This window comes from Corvus moneduloides, chromosome 3 (genome assembly GCF_009650955.1).
Source record: "Corvus moneduloides isolate bCorMon1 chromosome 3, bCorMon1.pri, whole genome shotgun sequence".
NCBI lineage: Eukaryota > Metazoa > Chordata > Aves > Passeriformes > Corvidae > Corvus > Corvus moneduloides.
In genome coordinates, this window is record NC_045478.1 from 117,687,170 (window position 1) to 117,701,516 (window position 14,347).

Here is a 14,347-nt window from a genome sequence, read left to right on the forward strand (position 1 = left end):
AGTCCTTTTCTCCTTTTCCTAAAATACACAGCAGTCTTGGCAGAATGGAATTGGGATCAAATCCCTTAATTAAAAACAAGCATTTATTCACTTACATTTGGCAAAAAATACCTGGATATTCCCATTTAAGCAACTGCTTTGTGCCCATAAATTAATATAGTCACAGTTAAAATATAGTTTCCTAAGTCCCACTATCCTTCTAAAGATAATGTGATCTATTAAAAAGAACTCTTGTTTCATCAGCAAGGCCTCTGATAGGACAGACTTGCATTGCTGGCTTTCATTTCTCCTTGGATGTTCAGAGGCAACATCCTTCTTTCCAATATTTATTCATTTTTAAGTACTTATCCACAGTGTGTATTGCAGGAACTTGTTTTCATCAGCAAATCAAGCAGAACTGATAGAACATGCAAAAAGTAGACTAAAAGGAAAGCACTGGCATTTTTCAGTACTCCATTCATTTCAACATCTGCATCCAGGATTTCACTGGAGTGGATATTTCTCTTTTCTCCCATGAACCCAGCATATCAGCATGACTATCAGTCCCAGATTGCTCATCTGAGAACACACCACAAAGGGAACTAGTGACTATTTGTCTTTAGTAACAATGAAAATTGGATCACTTGGAGCAGTCTGGGATGAATTGTGCCATCCATTTGCAGGAGAGAAGCAATAAAAACTCATTGCTTCTTTCAAAGAGTTTCTGGTTTTCAGAAAACATGGGGTCTAACACTCATTCAGTAAATGTGCTACTACATTTACCCAAAAACTGAGCACAGTTTTTGGAGAAAGCTGCTTTTAAGAAATGATGAATTTCCACAGGATGCTTTGAGTACTTGTATGTCAATAAAACAAAACAGAAAAGGTAGTTTTCCAAGTATTGAAATAAAGTTACTCTGTACTGAAGCTTTTTAAAATAACTTCTTATAGAGGTATTTCAAGAACAATGAGAGCTGAATTAGGATGGTACCCACAGAACCACAACTACTGAAAGAACATATGTATCTACCTTAAAAATGGTAAGTGGCCATGTCATTGCTGATCAATAACCCTCTTTCCTAATGAAAAAATATTCAAATACAACAGTAAAACCCTCAGGAGTATAGAATAGTTCTCTTATCTATCTTCTAGAGAAAGCTTTTTATCAGTGCTCCTCCATCCATTTACAGACAGGGAAGCAAATGTGAGGGGAATTGTTGAGTGCCAGAAGGGAGCAGAGCCCTTCCTCCTCACCCAGCCATGCACCTGAGGCAATGCCAACTCAAAGCAGGCATCTCTTCAAGCAGTATCTCAGCAGAAACAGGCTAATTTTAACAGTTCTCTTCTTTTAAGACATGCACATGTGCTCCATTGTATGATCTGACATTCAAAGCTGACTAAATTATACAGTGATCTTAAGATATTTTCAGTAACACTTATTTTACAGCTGGAACATGCCTGACAAGTAGCCTGCAGAAGCTTTACAGCTCAGAACTTATTGAAGTCTCCAGTATTTTTTTATGTTTCCTTCTCCTTTGTGTCCTTGTGTAACAGACTCAAAGTCAACAGTGCTTGATTTAAAAATAAAATTCAGAATCCAAATTCACAGAGGAGAACATTTGATTTCCAATGCTCAGCCTGATTACCTTTTTAAACCTGGCAAAGAGCCTAATTCTCTTGAGTTTCAAGGAGATGCAGGATACAAAGTGCTCATTATTCACAGGGCATTTTAAAACCACAGTTTATTCCAATAGGAGCTTCCTGGTTGCTCACCCACTCTTGGGCTAGAAGGTGAAAGAGCAATTTGAAGGTCTGGCTGTTCCTATTCTCTCCATGCCCCTGGCTGGTCACACCAAAAGAAAAAAAGCAGGCAGGAATGCCTCTTCCATGCTTCCAGGTGCATCCATTACTCTCTGGTGGCAGAGAGTGACACAGGCATTTTCACTCCTTCCAAAAAATGTACAATAATTAAAATCTCAACCTGTCACCATGCCTTGCACAATTTCCACGTCCTTTTTTAGCATTTTTCTCCCCTTCAATTTACTGCAATAAAAGTAAAGCATTAAGAAGCTGTGTTTTGACAAGAAAAGTCAAGACAAGACTATAGAACTGTTCCTTTTAAAGTAATTATCAAAGTCCAAATTCATTTTAGCAAGAAAATCTGATCTTTAACCTGGTAATTAATGGAGATGATTCCAGAAAGAGCTCATTTTTCATATAGTACAATGACAGACCTTGTTTCCATAAATGAGGTGAAAAGGCTGATGCTGCCAAGTTTCAGCCAACAAAGACTGTTTAACACCAGGGCCTCCAAGAAGTAATTTTATTTCCCATGTTTATGTACAGCTGAATTTTCTCTTGGGCAGAGAGCAGACTGACTGTCAAAAGCTGTCACTTCCAAAATCCAGACACAGCACATTTTGTTATATTTGATTTATTCCCCTTGTTTTCAAAACTAACTAAAAATGCTGCTGAAGATGCAGGCAGATAATTTAGTTTGTAATTTTAATAGTTTCACTTCGGGTTGTATTGTCATTTATAATGCATACAAGGGCACAAGGTGACAAGTTGATTACTTCTCTAGAAGCAGCAAAAGAAACTCTAAATATGCATTGGAGTAACAGCCACCAAGAGTCCAGTACTGAGCTCAAATATATCCCAAGACAAAAACAGCAGGTTATTAACACACTATTTAGTTTTAGTAAGACACATTCCTCATGGTTGAAGTCAAAGTTTAACTGCAATTCAAGACCTACAAGGAATTGTCCCCTAAAGTTCCAACTTCTTAAAACACATGTGGTTTTTAAAAAAAACAAGGAAAAAAGTATCCAATCCAAATGAAAATTTAAGTCTAATGTACATAATGATACTGAGCCCATTGCTTTGATGCCACTAAAAATGGGAATGTTAGAAACCAGTCCACTGCAATCTGTGAAACTCTGCCAAGGTAAAGTGTCTCTGAACAGAGTTCATCAAGGACTCAGCATGACAGATCATTCAAGTTTACACTGTCCTATAGCAATTGTCTCAGGACTGGAAGATTCCCATTAAAGTAAGTTGTAGAAGTGATTTCTGCCATAAGGAACTGGGGGAGAGAAGGGGAGAGACATCACTCAAGTATCCAATAAAGAGTATCACTGGGCTGCACACTTATCAAGTGAAATAAGGTTCACCAACACACATTTCTCTTACTAAAGCAAAGTCAAGGCAGAAAATTTCCAAACATTAAAAAACTCAAGTCAAATATCTGAATGCTTAGAATGATACTGTATTTTCTGGAACTGATGGATCTTGAAAGAGGTTTAGCCCCACATTAGGGGTTTTTATCCCTGAAGGAGAGTACACTTAAATCTGTTTAATGCACTTTCATGTAGGCATCTTGATCTTACATTTTTAATGGTTTCATGTTAAGCTTTCTGAATAAATCTTAAAACACTTTGGGTCAGATTTTGTGAACTATAAATGAACTCTTTGCATATTTCCCTTCAACATTCCTTCCAGACTCTCTTCCCTGTACTACTCCCGAACTAAAGCAGAGTGCAAATTATATTGAACAAGTCAGGTAAAGGTGATAAGCACATGAATAGTGAAAGGAAACAATCACACAGATGACAATTCCCAATTCTTGCCTCAGCCACGCAGAGATGAAAGGATGGATGTGAAAAGGCTCTCTAGGCAACTTGGCCTTGAGAGGCTGCCTGAACTCCAGCAGTATCTCCAAACCACAATATGATTTGGAGTGATGCTTAAAGTTGAGCATTCTGCCTCCAGCCTGTGATCCTTCCTTTCACAGTGAGGACATCTCTGTGGGTACTCTTCCTCTGCCATACCAGTTCCAGGCTTAAAGTTTGCTCCCTCCCACTTTTACTCTGGCAACATGGAAGAGGCAGGGTAGAAAAGCAGTGATCTCGTCTTGAGCCTCTGCACTCCATTTATGCTGGTGACCTACAATTTCAAGCGTAAAGCAAGTTGAGAAAATCACCTTCACTTTGTACACACAGTCAGATAACGATGTTCTCCCAGACTGATTATCCTCTCAGGAAGCCTGGGCACTTATGCACTCCTGGAAACAGTGAGCACTGAATGCTGCCTTTCTGACCTGGTGGTGTTTCCGCCCCCCCCCACATCAACAGATATATTTGCCATAGCACTAGCCCATACAGCTCTCAGTGCCTTCCATTAAGTGCAGAAATGGAAATGTCAAGAAAGCTTATTACTATTTACCCATTTACCCTTGAAGCACTCTGCACTTCTATTTGTCTCTCATTACAAGCTAAGGAAATGCATGAATTGCCTGGTACCTGTACCTTGCAGAGAACTGAATGTAAGGATTCACCCTAAAATGCTACAAATAAACACAGGATACTGAAACCACCCCCCCCAGGCATCAGCTTAGCATCAGAAAACAGCTGAAGGAAAATGTAAAGGGTCTCTAGAAATATGGATATGGCTAAACAGATATTTGGAAGCAAACCCTCAGTGAAAGGAGACAGAGCCAGCCACTCTACTTGCTGCTATAGATGTGCTTCAGGTTAAAGAGACATTTGGGAATAAAGCCTTGGGAAGAGTAGGACAAGCAAGTTCTCCGAAGTCCACAGTCCTGCTAAAGAGGAAGCACATCCAACACTCATGTATAAGCTTACACCACAGAAGAAGGCTCAGCCAAGATCAGTTCCCCCCCCTGCCCCCAGGATGTGGACACCATCGCTGGAGGTTTTCAAGCTGCAGCTGGACAGGGGCTTGATGATCCTGTCTCTGCTCCCTCTGCCATGACAGGCTGGACCAGGCTGGAACTTTTGAGGCCCTTTCCCACCTCATCTCTCCTATGACTCAATTATTAAAATAGCCCCTTCACCTCCTCTGAAGCAGAGTATTTTTCCACAGTGACTTAAGGCTTGATTTGTCACCAAGACATTTCAATGCCAGTGTTGCTTCCCTGTCACTTTGAAGAAAAATTGAGAAAACCTTCAGAGTTTCCAAGACTTCAACAAAATTGCTGTTCAGGATCTGAACTGTGGCTCTCTAGCAGCACCAGCAAGGAAACCAAGCTCAGCCTGAAAACAGAATGCCATTACCAGGGGGCTGATAGCCTAAGGGAGGCAAAATCCACTTAGCAGGAGGTTCTATCTTCAATTTGCCATCCTGTAATCAGCTGTTGACAAACTGTTAATTGACTGGAGCTCAGCATCCACCAACACAAGCAAGTGTTGAGGAGGACATGGGTTGTCTAGCTGGATGCATTCCTAATATGTCATCACATTTGCAAAGGCTAAGTACACAAGTGGTTCATCACACAAATGGAAATCACCTGCTCCAAGCTGTCATTAACATACTACAGTGCCAGCTAACTGGGAGAGGGGTAGGAAGTACATGCAGAGCAGGAATTTACTTCCACTTCATAAATCAGCCCAGCTTCCACCACACTCAGTGGAGCAGCACTTGGTCAACAAAATACTAAAAGAGAGGAGGGGGGGAAAAAAAAAAGGAGCTATCAAGTTCTTGCAGTACTAGATCTAGGAGGCCACAGATCTTAAGCAAAAGCAGGAACTACGTTTGTAATATTAAGCTCACTTCAGTGGTGGAATCTTCTGCTAAAGGATCCAAGAACTACGAACGAGTTCAAACACAGAAAAAATTCACTTAAGTCCATTGCTGATAATTAAAGATAAATTAAATGCTCCAGAAACCCCTGTTGCTACAAAACATTACACACAGGCCAAACTTGTACTCTTTCCTTAAGAAATCATTATTAGCCTGCATTGAGACAGGACCCTAAGTTTGACAGAAATTTGTCTGATCCAGCCTTGCAATTCTTATATTGAAGTTTAGTCAGATGAGAAAGAGGAACCTGGTCTGAGAGTCCTAAGAGGGAACTAAGGAAAATTCCACAAACTCACTTAATCTTAGCAACTTTTTTTCTCTCAACTCCATTAATTCAGGATGAGTTGGCACAGGGTATTTGCTGTAATTTCCAATTAGTACAGCAGTAATATTAACATTCCTCACTAGGGTATTCTGATACACAAATGTTTTCAAAGGCACTCACCTGTACAAAGCACCAGGGATGCATACAGCATTAGTGACCAGTAGGAATAAAGGGAATATACTGGAAAAATCCCTCAGCTTCTGTTTAGTGTCATACAGCTTGTCAAGTACATCTGAACACAAAAATAAACTTTTAAAAAGCCAGAGTGTTTCCAACCAGCCCCCTGCCTCAGTCAGGGAAATCTTTCCAAATAAAAAACAGGCTGCAAAATTCCTATTAGCAAACACAACACTAACATTTCTCCTCACATGAAGACTAGCCAATTGGAAATGGAAGAGCAGTAGGTATTTGCTGTGTCCAAATGAATAAAGCACTGAGATGAAATGCAGAAAACACAACAGAGTTGTTAGAACAACCCAGTGAAGGAAGCACATTTAACTCTGCTCTACTCAGATAAGCTTGAAGGCCTTGGGCTACACCAGTCATTCTCTATTTGCATCAGCTTCACTACCTTTAGTGAGGTATTCAGGACAACAGTATATTTGGGGTGTACACATAGTATTTTGTACAAGAAGGCCTATTTTGTACAAGAATGGACCTTTTCAAGCCTCTTAAAACCAGATGCTGCAAAAGAAACTGTTTGGTTTCCCTTATCTTCATTAACATTAAACCCCTCATAATGATACACTCCCCTGGATGCTTTGAGACACCAACAACTGAACTGAGACTACAAAGCAGTTCAAACATAGCGAGACATATTGCAAACTGCTACAAAACAGCAAGAGGCACTGGCAGAGGGAAAGGTATTAATTTTCAATCAGAAAGGAAGGAAATTTTTGATCTGAAGAAATATTTTTACTGAGCAGTTATCCATATAAAGTAGAGTTACACACTCCCATTGTTTTCTCATGCCTCATGAAAGCTCAGAAGTCCAAACCTCCTCTCTAACTTCTCTCCTTCTAGAGTGTATTTTACCAACCAATCGTTCCATTTCCTCAGAATAAAAGCAGGTTGACAGCCAAAGCTGTGAAAGCAGCCTGGCAATCTTATTAAATATGCCAGGTTTGCTATGCTACCCTGCAGAAAAATACAAGGTGATGCTAATTAGAATCCAACCATAAGCAGCTGGGTGAATCAGATGAATGCTGAAACTGCAACACTCCCAGAAGCTTTAACTGCATCTGGCCTAGGCGTACTAATACATCCACATTCCTTATCTGATTTCTCCAGGAACCTGCTGATAATTCATGGAAATTTGCTGCTCTGCAAATGGGTGCTTGAGATGAATATGACACCTGCAGTCATACTTTTAGAGGAAACATACAAGACACACAAGAAACTCTGACTATTGACAGCATTAAACATCTCCCTTCTCAGCTCTCTTCTCTTGAGGAACCCTCAGCAATCACCATTCCACTGCAGGCCGAGAGTAGGCTCTTTCAGAAGATTAGTTTGGCCTGCAGTAATCTGTTCCTCTGAACAGCCTATTCTGAAGTACAGAGGCAAATCCCACTCTCTTATCCTGTTGGTTTCAGTGACAGGAGCCTGTGACAAGCACACATCCCAGTATAACAGGATGAAGCAGCTGCCATTTGAGAAGCTTTGTCCCCTTAAACTAAAAAAACCCCAAACAAAAAACTTAATGCAAATTGCCCACATCCAGAAATTTTAAAGCAAGTGCAGATGCTTCCCCATGTTACTAAAATGTCAGAAAAACAGCTTTTCAAATTTACACTCGTGTCCTCCACAGTTTCATTTGACCCCCTTGTTTATCCCTCTTCTCACAGTAGGCAGCAGCAAAAGCTGTGCAACTCCTTGAGCAGGGTTAAGGCAGGATCTGAGGAAAACCCCAGCATAGATCTAACCAGAGCAACACCTCACAGGATACTAGTTAAAAATCACAAAATTCATCCACTACCTCAAGCACATCAAGAGGCTGAACCAGACACATGGGCCACCATCACAGAAGCAACAGGAAACAAAATTGCAGGATAGGTACTGAAGAGACATATAAAGCACAGCCAGAGACCAACACTCCTATAGCACAACTCCAGTCACCACACAAGCCCCAAGCTTGAGCTTAAATATGGCCCAAAGACCTGTGGGAAGGGTGTGGGTGGGGGCCCAGGTGAAGCTGATCAGGACCGACAGAGTTGATTGGCGCTCTCAGGGCTCTGGTGCTGCTGTTTCATTTTAAGTCCCCTCTGTAGCATACCTTTTTTTTTCTTTTCAAAGAAGGTTCTGGCTCTTACTTTGCTGAGAAACAGACTGTTTAAAAGCTATCTAGTGCTTTTGCTAGAGACTCTTAGAAAATAGGAATGCAATGTAGAAATAGCAGATTGATGCTGCAGTAACCCCAAGGGAGGGGTTACACTTTCTTTGCAGTCCCCCAAGGTTTGATATTTTGCTTGATATTTTTGTTAAGGGATCGTGCTGAACCCCAAAAGAAATTCTGGGCCTAGAATACATAATCCTTCTTAGGCAAAAGAAGTAGCCAGTAGCTGTTACCAGCCAAAAAAGTTGTAATTGTCTGGCCTTTTGTTCACAGCATGGATTTTACTGGGAAATACTGAACCACAAGAAGCAGCAAATGGTAGGCAGACAGTTAAGAGGACTTACAAAAATGTCTGTTACGTTTCCAATTGACAGCCCTCTGTTTTAGAGAATGACAGCAGAGCTCATTTCTTAGGGTGTGGTGGGACTTGCCTGACTCCCTACAGATCCTTATGGCTATTTTTTTTTTTTTTTTTTTTTTTTTTTTTTTTTTTTTTTTTTTTTTTTTTTCTTTCTGCAACAGAAATCACTTGGTTGCATTTAAGAAATTGCTTGGAAGGTTCATTAGTTTTAACATATTTTTTACTTTTCTCTAAACTGCAACAGAGTATTCTTTTCTTCTACCTCAACGAGGCATTTAATTCCGCTTCTTCCTAAACAAGTGTGAAAGGAGGACCAGGAGTGCTGTCAGAAGCTGTGATTTAAAAGGACATGTTTCTTGCGTATGGATCTGTGTTTAAATCAAAATGAAACTATAAATTTATAGTTATAGCTTGCCAAAAGTACAATGCCTTATGAAGCCAAATCAGGAAGTAATCTTCCTATCTCTGTGGCCAAGGCTCTGTCAGTGTTACAAGTGTCAGTGTCTGATCAGCCACTGAACGTGGCTTGTTTCAAGATGTCTTTGGCTTCAGGTTTGCTCTCTTGGTGGTTTTCTTTCACAAGTGCATCTCCAAGACAGAAGAAAAACGTCTGCCTGTGGGATTTGAGACATAAACCGAGAAGGCCATAATTTTCTTAGGCTTTCCCATTTTTTCCTATTCATTTATCATGGAAAAAGTCACAGAAATGGGACAACAAAATGTAAAATATCAGCTTAGAGAATATCCATCACTTTCAGTATAGGGCTCTCCTGGAATAAGCCATATAAAACTATGTATTTATACCCATTAGATTGTTATCATACATAATCCACGTATTAGAACTGGTTTACATTGTCCACTTGTGGAGCTGAACAGTACTTAACAGGAGAAGGATGGCAAATGACACTCTGAGCACTTACCAACTTCAACATATTCCATATAAAGCCTGCTATTTCTAGATATCTGCTAATGCATTCTTTGGCAAAAGGGTAGCTCTGAAAGAAACTTTTAAATCAGCCCATATCATCAGCCCACACTTCAGATAAATGTGCACCCTCTGTGGTTTTCCTTTTCTTTCAAAAGGAAAGTCTTATCTCTACTTTGTGCCTGAGACTCTTGGTTCTAGGGCTGGATCACAAGTGCTCTGCTCAGGAACGCCCCCAGATCGAAATCAATGATTTTCCTTGTGGGGATCACCTTAATTATCAAACCATATGTCTGAAAGTTGCAATAGGCTTAAATATTTATGGACACTCTGGAAGCTGCACTTAATTATGGGTTGCTGATTGTATATGTGAAGATTTCTGTGGCCTTGGCAAACAAAAGTCTAGAATTTCACCTTCCTGTAAGTTTGAGTAGCCTTTTCTTTTTTTTGCAGACAATTTGCATTTTAAAATATTTCTGCTTTCATGTGGCTCAGCAACAAGATACAGTTTCTCAGTGGAACAATCTGCAGCCTAATCCAGCAGTGACTCCTCAAGCAAGACTCCTGCCAAATCCAACAGCTTTGCAGAACAGGGACTGCCACAGCAGGCCCATGATCACTGTCCTACTACCTGAAAGACAAGTGCCACCCCAGGTGACAAACTGCCTAAAAGGGTCTTTTGACAGCAGCAGTGTTTGGGCCTCTGGCAACTGTCAGCCCCAGCAGCTGCCCAGTGAGCTCTGGGAATGTTCTGTACCAGATGGAGCCTGGCCTGCAAGCAGTTGTCTGAGTGGCCCATTTTCCTTGGCACCTGTAGAGAGGCATTTGGTCACCAGCAGCAGAGGGGATTCATAAATTACACTAACAGCATAGGGGATTCATAAATGCACCCTTGCCCAGGCTTATTAATCTGTACTTTTGTACCTCTTTTTGGAGGAGAGGTATTTCTGTGACCACATAAATTACCATGACGTGTAAGCAATCTTTACATTCCATTTCATAGGAATTCTGCAGCCTGGTAATAAAATCACCTTTGTTCAGCTGCCTCTTCTTTCACCTGGATTTTTCATTATGAAAAAGTTATTTTTCTGGACCAAGAATTTTGAACTCCACCTGCTTTACACTGCAGTATAGAAAACTTTTTTGATTGACTCCAATTTTCACTCAACTAATTTATCATAAAATCACCCCCCTGATTTTAGACTCTAACTGAAAATGATCTTGTTCTTAAAATTTCAGGAACAATTTGAGATCATTGTCCCAAGAATAAATAGCCTGAAATGTCTATTGGACACTACTGATGCAAGATAAGTGCTGAGTTAAACTCAGATTATATTGCATGTAATTCTTCTTTCAAATAACTTATTTTCAACAGTCTCTGTGAAAGGGAGAGTGAGGAGAATTACAGTGGCAAAGCTATGGCACAATATAGTTATATAAATTGCATTTCTCACATCCAGTGGGGATTTCAGGAAGTTTCTTTGTACAGGTAGGTTTTTCCAGTGCCTTGCAACAACCCTGTGCAGTTGTTACGTTGTTTAAATGGTTGCCAGGAAGAAAAAAAACAGGCTGAGCATTAGTTGTCCTTGGTCCACATCATGCCCTGGTAAGTGGGAAAGGAGCAGGAGATCTGGTTAAACAGTAAGTCCAGGATAAGGATTTTACACCTGTTTTGAAATACCTGGAGATGAACATTACTTTCTAAAACTTGAAAATTATTAGAGAAGACTGTCCCCATAGCAGCCTCAGAAGACTGGAATACATATCAAGGCAGAATATCCATTAATTGTTCAGATGGGGGGCAGAAATATTATTTTTCACTGCTTTTAGATGAAGACATATTTTCTTAGTGGGGGAGAGAATGGCTACACACTCTGAAAAGGTAGTGTGGACACAGCAATACATCGGAAAATATATATTGTTTCCTGTATACCCTGCTGCTTTCATCAGAAGTTGCTTAATTCAGCACAAATTCAGATAAATAAATAAGGATATTTGCAAAGGTTGGGATTTTTGGAAGCTTTGCTTGAGAGCAACATGCAGTGGGCATCTGGATTTGTGGTTCTGCTGCAATATGTCTTTGAGATACTTATCCAAAAACTGACTACAAGCAAGGATTTGGCTTATGACACAACAGCTTTCATTCTCTCAAACTTGCCGTCTTGTCAGGTGAGCTTTAATTCTTTCTGCAGGAAGCTTTAATGTATTGCAACCTTTAAAATTACAGCATCTATTCTGTGTGTTACAGAGTGCACAGCAGCTCTTCTGCCACAGGACGTCTGTGAGCTTGGCCTGGGTTTCCATCTGCACCTTTGTTTCACTGCTGAGTTCCTGCAGCAGTCCAAGCAGGCTTCAAATGAGTTTGGCATTCCTGACGTGGGACTGTGGCACTGCCTGGAATGGAAACAGCACTCGCTGTGTTCACAGGAGCCAGGGCAGCTTTTGGATACACAATTCTTGTGCAGTCCCTGCTGAGTGCAATAGGAGATCTCCAGGTCTGCCTGACTAACACAGTTTGATTCACTTCTTTAACACATGTGGCTTCAAGACAGGAGCTGAAAAAAGGTTATTGTTGAAACAAGAAGTCACTGATAGTAAAAGCCATTTCTAAATAATACCCATGACATATCTAACAAGTCTTAGTTGTGTGATTACAGCCTGAATTTTAGATTCCTGTATTGTGTAAGGAAGAATAACTCTTCTTCCTTCAATAGAATTATTTCTGATTTAATTAGGGAGTGCAATCACAATTACTCTGTCAATGTCAGGTTATACTGTAAATCCTGCCCTGGTACACCCATGCCCTTCTCACAACTGATAGAAGGGAACCAGAGGAAAAATGACCACAAGCAGCAACAGGTACAGGAACAGAATTTGGCCACAGCTGTTGGCACTAGATTTACTGCCTGATGAGCCTAGCCAGCTTGAGCTTGCATCATAATCTAATAAAAACCTAATAATACCTTTCCATCTAACTCAGCCACATATATCAAGCTTTGGAGGTGTCAAGCCTAAAAAGAGAATTGTACTCCTGTCTTGAAGGTATTTTTATTGCTGAGAAAAATATGTTGCAAGCAACAATTCCTTACACAGCAGTTCTCTCTCTTTTCCACTTTGGAAAGAAAAAGGTAAGAAAAATAAGCCAAGCAATAAAAATTCACGTTTGATATCAGATCTGTCCAGATCTGATGCACTCAAACCTGAAAGCTTGTTCTGCTATCTCTAGTAAGATCTTTTAAATTCTGAAAAGGCTTGACATGCAGAAAATGAACAGATGCACAGCAGAGGTGGGAGATGATCTTGTGGGAGGTCTCTCTTGCCTTATGCAAAGATAAGGGTGTGGAGGCGTGCCTGCATGGTGGGGAGCTGTGTGGGGAGAGGGAGCCCCCAGCATGCACCTCTTTACAGGACTGAAGGTTACATAAGGCTTGGGAATAACTTCCTCTCCCTCCCTTTGGAACCTTGGGAGAGAGTGAAGATGCCAACACAGAGGCATTGTACCAGGAACAGGCTGCCCTGCAGACTGCACACTCATTCTTTCTGTGCCAGCTCCCCTGCTGAGCAGTCACCTCTCCAGAGGCAGCAAGCAAGCTGTTCCTCTTGCTCCCACGCAGGCATTTATGCTTCCTGGACAAGGTGTGCTCTGGTATTATCCCTGCTCCCTGGAGGTTGTGGATACCTCTGGCTGCAGGAAGTACACTGAGCACTGTTGTACTCTGGTGCGCTTCTGTTTCAGTCTTTGGATGACAAACTCCACCTCTGGACATGCAGGCAAGGTGAAAGCAGATTTTTCAGTATTATTTAATACTACAAGATAAAGAAGAGCCACTCAGGAAGGTAGGGAAGAACTCTTGGTGCACATCAGCTTCTCTGTATAACAAGCATAAAAGTGAGAGGTGATAGTTTTTGATAATAAGATACATTTTTTAATGCTGAATGCCCTTGATAACTTGTCTCCAAATCTTGGCAGGACTAGTTCTTCACATTTCTGGAGGACAGCAAAACTCAAAGTTAGTCAGAGATGTTCTTGAATGTCACATTCAACTGGATGTATTATGGGGACAGTATCCTGTAAATATGATTTCCTCCTGTCATTGCATACCTACCTTTTGGTGAGTAGTCATTAAATTCACATTAAGTTGGCTCATATGAACAAGAAAGCTCTTTATGTATATTCTTTTACTATTCCAAGGAATTCTTCAGTCTTAGTTTTGAAGCACAAATATGAACATTCCAGGTCAAAAGTCAAAGTTTTATTTAAAAGCTTTTGTTCATTTTAATTGTCTATCAAAGACAGAGCCATGGTGACTTCCCAACAGCTCCACTGCTGTGTATTTATTGATTTATCTATTCTAAACTAAACCATTCTCCTTAAATTTAACAAGCTTCATGGTTAATAAACCCATGTGAGAAAATGCATTGAATATGTATTTTTGCTCACATCTTGTTTACTCTCTACTACACTATTTGTTATAAACCTCTTTTAGCATTCACATAGTGAAAAGCATATTGCAACTGTTATTTGTGTTGTTTTGTTAGACACATGTATAAATTAAAATTGGAAATACCAACATTGCTATTGTCTGTGTGATGATAACCTCTTATTTTCTAGTTTTACAAACAATCCAGCCAGAACAAATGCCAAAAGTTTAGGAGGGTAGTTCTGGAAATCCAGTAGAGAACTGGAAAAAATTACGTAGATGGTGATATCAAGTGTATTTTAGGAAAATGAGTGTTGCAGTAATTTATTCTGCTCTAGGCAGTGTCATGAATCCATCATGGCACACAGTGAAAGAAAACATGTCAAGAATGCTGGAATAC

General features: G+C 40.3%; 1 long non-coding RNA gene across 1 annotated transcript in view; it reads left to right on the plus strand.

Annotated features, from left to right (window-relative positions):
- Positions 1–14,099, plus strand: part of LOC116441616 — a 40,704-nt gene extending 26,605 nt beyond the window's left edge. The window contains exon 2 of the long non-coding RNA XR_004239175.1: positions 11,775–14,099. This is a non-coding gene — a long non-coding RNA (uncharacterized LOC116441616). The remainder of the gene's footprint in view (positions 1–11,774) is intronic.
- Positions 14,100–14,347: the final 248 nt, after the last annotated feature.